Source organism: Bombina bombina, chromosome 1 (assembly GCF_027579735.1).
Source record: "Bombina bombina isolate aBomBom1 chromosome 1, aBomBom1.pri, whole genome shotgun sequence".
In the NCBI taxonomy this organism is placed as follows: Eukaryota; Metazoa; Chordata; class Amphibia; order Anura; family Bombinatoridae; genus Bombina; species Bombina bombina.
This window is the reverse complement of record NC_069499.1, coordinates 768,890,661-768,896,660: the sequence shown is the minus strand read 5'-3', so window position 1 is coordinate 768,896,660 and position 6,000 is coordinate 768,890,661.

The window sequence follows — 6,000 nt, the reverse complement described above, 5'->3', positions numbered from 1 at the left end:
AGCAACAAACGCTATCCGATGAAATATTCTTATCTACAAATGGGATTAGATGAGCAGGAACTTAAGTCAAAATGTCTATGTCAACGAATATGTGGTACTAGTTATATCTGTAGAGGTACATTGTGAGCTTTGTAAACTTCCTGGAAATGTCCAATGCAATATAACCTCATTAAACAGCTAAATAAGTATCAACAGTGCTATCAGTCTTAAGCCAACATGCTTCATGCAGGTGGTAAATTATATAAGTACATACTGCTACAGCTGAGCGTGTGGGTCATATTATTGGATATTTGATAGGAGTGATATGTAGGACAGTAATCTAGCTATTTGGGTATTATCCAGATCCCTCATGTGCAGTATGTCTAAGACACATATCTTCACAACATTTCTATAATCTCAGTATGCATATTATATGATGCTGGTCATAAGCCTATACACACACACACACACACATATATATATATATATATATATATATATATATATATATATATATATATATATATATATATATATATATATATATAAACTTCTCCTAATATTTCTAGCTTAAGAATTTAGCTTATTTTCCTGGACTATGCAATCATGCAAACCCGGCAGCTGGCGGCATATTGCTATGCTCTAAGTAGCTGGACAGTTTGGGTATTGCATGATGAGATGTCTATATTTACTACCCCACTAACATAAAAGCTGTCTTAGATGTGATAGGAGACTTGGTAGGATACAACTAAAAATAACAGTATAATTTAGGTAAATATACCTTACAATAAGACTGCTACATGAGTCTACATTAGTTAATCAATAAATACAATCATAAGAGCCTCATTAGTGTGTCTCTCTCAATGAACTTATAATAAACTAAGTTAAATCTGACTCTGTTAACTATAGATAAAAAAACAAAACAAAAAAATGTGGTAAGCCTGTAAGCATAAGTATCCTGCATGTTAGATATAAAAGTGTAATGTTAGCATTGCAGACCAATATGTCAAGTTAGTAACTATCATATAGTCCTGTGTCTGCTGTGGAATATAGAAAATTCAGTCATGGCAAAATGGGTATATCTACAGTTCACTTCATAAAAGAGATAGTGAAAAGGTGCGTAACCATTAAGCAGTTTGGCACAAAATTAACCAGAGTACATCATCCTATCCCTGAATGATCTCCACATTGAGGAATATTTTTTAGCTTCAAGCAGGTTGACAGTGTTGTCAAGTCCCTGATACCATCCACAGACACCATTCTGTATATTATTTTCTGACCGTCGCTTGAGAGAGAAGCTTTATGTAGAGGATCCCATAACTGGGGTTGTTTAATACTGCTTGACAAATTTGTGTGCTTGTCTGATGGGGCATTCTTCACATACAATACTTTTGTATCAGATAATTTCCAGCGTACTCTCAAAACGGCAGAATCAGCATGATCTCTCCTCTCACATTGAACTGCTAAATCCCTGCTTATATACTTTGCGGTCCAGTCTGTCTCTGTTTCCTGTGGTAGATAGGGAACTATGGTCTCCTTGAGTAGCGAGTTGTCTGAGATGACCGTAAGTTGCCAGTGGGGTTCTCGGTCTTGAGTTTCCCCATCACACATCAGAGTAGGTGCTCTTTGTAAGCGTCCAGCTGTAGTGCCATCGGCAGATGTAGTAAATGCACCTTGCAGTGTAACCAGGATAGCGGCTTGATATGTGTCTACGAGGCTGCTCAGTTCGGCTATTACCCACGCAGTGGACTCCATGCTCTTTTCAAGTAGTCAGCAGAAAATGTCTGAAAACACTTTCTCCATAGCTTCAAACAGCTCAATTATATTTAAGAGTTAGGACGCAAGTGGACCTTCTTCAGCTCAAACAGCTGGGAGTATTGAAACATCAGAAATATGGGGGTAGAGATAGGTAAAGGCCGCTTCAAGGCCTTTGTTGCATGCCTTCTTTAAGGAGGGCTGCTTGTTGTCGCTTAGATGTAGGAATATCCCATAACGTTTCATAGGTTAGACTAGTCCCATTTCCCATGGGAAAAGAAAGTGCTGCATGTCTTAGAAGATAAAAAAAAGTAGTTTTAGCATCTCCAAAGTGCAGACGTAGCTAACAAGCACCCGTGCTAATGTTTTACTTTGAGCGTAGTTAGTGCTCAAGTGGAATAAAATGAGAGTGCCACTTGTAATCTGGCCCTTAATGGGCTTTGAAACAACCTATGATTGTGTTTTGAAAGGGCGATGGTCTAGTAGACTAGAACAGTGTTCTTAAACTCCATTTCTCAAGGAACTTTTAAAGGTTTAAATTAACACTTTCCCGATCAGGGCACAGGCAAGTCCATCACAATGACTAAGCCACTGGTCCTCTCAAGAAGAGAACAATTAAGTACTTAAGTGCAAAAAGAAAATGCATTAATGCTTTGCAGCACTTTATTATTGCACTATAGCTTACTTAAACACATAGTTAAATTCCCCCACAGAGCAGCAATGCATTACAGGGACCTAGCTGAGCCAATGACAAGAGGCATATATGTGTAACCACCAATTAGCAGCTAGCGCCCAGAAGTACATTGCTGCTCCTGTGCCTATCTAAATATGATTTTCAACAAAGGATACAAGAGAATAAAGTAAGCTTGATAAAAGAAGTAAACTGTCTCTTAAAATCAATGCAACATCTGATTTTATGTCCCTTTATAGTCTGTTCTGTTTGTAATTTAAAACTATAGTTAAGGAACACTGAGCTGTACTGCACTTTAATATACAAGCACTGCATATTATAATAAATTAGGAGCTCTCTTTTCAAACTACAGCAAAGTAATCATTGGGAACTTTTATGCTTTGTAATACTGTTGATACTTATTCACATCAGCAGATATTTCCCCTAAATCATTCTCCGCACTATTACAGCCAAAAGCTTTGGCAAATCCCAAACCTGCAAAGATTAACATCTGTTACTAAATAATTTTATGTCTCAGAATCAGAACATGAAGTATCTAATGACTGAGAGTAAATATATCCTACACAAGAGACCTCTGCCACCGAAAGTGACAAAACGCAACACATTTTTATACTACAATCTTCCTTTACCTAAAATTTGTGCTGAAATTTCCTTTTTTTTTAAACTTTACCCACACTGTAAAAAATGTCTGTGAAATTAACTGTAAAATGCTGTAAAATCATGACATCAAAATTGTGTAAATTTAAAAGCAATAAAACTGTGTTAAATTTACAGAAATATTCTGAAAATACTAAAAAATACGATTGTAAATCCAGAACCAAACACAACTGTTAATTTTACAGCAAGAATATGTTAAAATAATCATATTTATTTGTAGAATTTACAGAATAGAGTAGTTTAAACAGAGAAAACACTGTAATACCGAAAGCAAAACAATACAGTTAAAATTACAAGCTGACAGTGTTAAAATAATGTTTTTGTTAGGCAGATTTTCATATATATATATATATATATATATATATATATATATATATATATTTATATACAGAAAGAAATTCAGCCAGATTATGAGTTTTGTGTTAGTGGCTGTGCGGTGCTAACGAGCAGTTTTTTCTCACCGCCCACTTACCTGCAGCGCTGGTATTACGGGTTTTTACAAACCCGGCGTTAAAAGGCAAGAAGTGAGCGTTGAGCAAAATTGTGCTCCTTAATGCACTTCAATACCAGCGCTGCTTAAGTCAGCAGTGAGCTGGTCATACGCGCTCGTGCACGATTTCCCCATAGACATCAATGGGGAGAGCCGGCTGAGAAAACGTCTAACACCTGCCAAAAAGCAGCGTAAATCTCAGTAACGCTGCCCCATTGATTTCTATGGGGAAATAAAATTTATGTTTACACCTAAGACCCTAACATGAACCCCGAGTCTAAACACCCCTAATCTTACACTTATTAACCCCTAATCTGCCGCCTCCAACATCGTCGCCACCTACATTATATTTTTTAACCCCTAATCTACCGCTCCGGACATTGCCCCCACTATAATAAACATATTAACCCCTAAAACGCCGCACTCCCGCCTTGCAAACATTAGTTAAATATTATTAACCCCTAATCTGCCGCCCCTAACATCACCACCACCTACCTACATTTATTAACCCCTAATCTGCCTCCCCCAACGTTGCCGCCACTATACTTAATGTATTAACCCCTAAACCTAAGTCTAACCCTAACCCTAACACCCCCTAACTTAAATATGATTACAATAAATCTAAATAAAAATTAATATTATTACCTAAATAATTCCTATTTAAAACTAAATACTTACCTGTAAAATAAGCCCTAAGTTAGCTACAATATAACTAATAGTTACATTGTAGCTAGCTTAGGGTTTATTTTTATTTCACAGGCAAGTTTTTATTTATTTTAACTAGGTAGAATAGTTACTAAATAGTTATTAACTATTTAATAACTACCTAACTAAAATAAATACAAAAGTACCTGTAAAATAAAACCTAACCTACACTACACTAACACCTAACACTACACTACAATTAAATAAATGACCTAAATTAAATACAATTAAATAAATTAAATACAATTAGCTAAAGTACAAAAAACAAATACTAAATTACAGATAATAATAAACAAATTACAAGATATTTAAACTAATTACACTTAATCTAATAGCCCTATCAAAATAAAAAAAGCCCCCCCAAAATAAAAAAAACCCTAGCCTAAACTAAACTATCAATAGCCGTTAAAAGGGCCTTTGCGGGATATTGCCCCAAAGTAATCAGCTCTTTTGCCTGTAAAAAAAATTACAAACAACCACCCCAACAGTAAAACCCACCACCCACACAACAAACCCCCCAAATAAAAACCTAACTAAAAAAACCTAAGCTCCCCATTGCCCTGAAAAGGGCATTTGGATGGGTATTGCCCTTAAAAGGGCAGTTAGCTCTTTTGTGGCCCAAAGCCCTAACCTAAAAATAAAACCCACTCAATACACCCTTAAAAAAACCTAACACTAACCCCCTGAAGATCGACTGACTGTTCTGAAGACCGGACATCCATCCTCAAGGAAGAATTCTATCAGCCATTTGGAATTGAGGAAGAAAAAATCCTATTGGCTGATGCAATCAGCCAATAGGATTGAGCTTGCATTCTATTGGCTGTTCCAATCAGCCAATAGAATGCGAGCTCAATCCTATTGGCTGATTGGATCAGCCAATAGGATTGAACTTCAATCCTATTGGCTGATTGCATCAGCCAATAGGATTTTTTCTACCTTAATGCCGATTGGCTGATAGAATTCTATCATCCAATCGGAATCTAAGGGATGCCATCTTGGATGACGTCACTTAAAGGTACCTTCATTCAGTAAGAAGACTCCGGATGAAGAGGATGCTCCGCGTCGGATGTCTTGAAGATGGACCCGCTCCGCGTCGGATGGATGAAGATAGAAGATGCCATCTATATGAAGACTTCTGCCCGTCTGGAGGATAACTTCGTCCTGCTTGGATGAAGACTTCCACCGGCTTTGTTGAGGACTTCGGCCGGGTTGGATGAAGACTTCTGCTGCTTCCTTGAGGATGGATGTCCGGTCTTCAGAACAGTAAGTCGATCTTCAGGGGGTTAGTGTTAGGTTTTTTTAAGGGTGTATTGAGTGTGTTTTATTTTTAGGTTAGGGCTTTGGGCCGCAAAAGAGCTAACTGCCATTTTAAGGGCAATGCCCATCCAAATGTCCTTTTCAGGGCAATGGGAAGCTTAGGTTTTTTTAATTAGGTTTTTATTTGGGGGGTTTGTTGTGTGGGTGGTGGGTTTTACTGTTGGGGGGTTGTTTGTATTTTTTTTACAGGTAAAAGAACTGATTACTTTGGGGCAATGCCCCGCAAAAGGCCCTTTTAAGGGCTATTGATAGTTTAGTTTAGGCTAGGGTTTTTTTATTTGGGGGGGGCTTTTTTATTATGATAGGGCTATTAGATTAGGTGTAATTAGTTTAAATATCTTGTAATTTGTTTATTTTTTTCTGTAATTTAGTGGGGGGGGTTTGTACTTTAGCTAATTGTATTTAA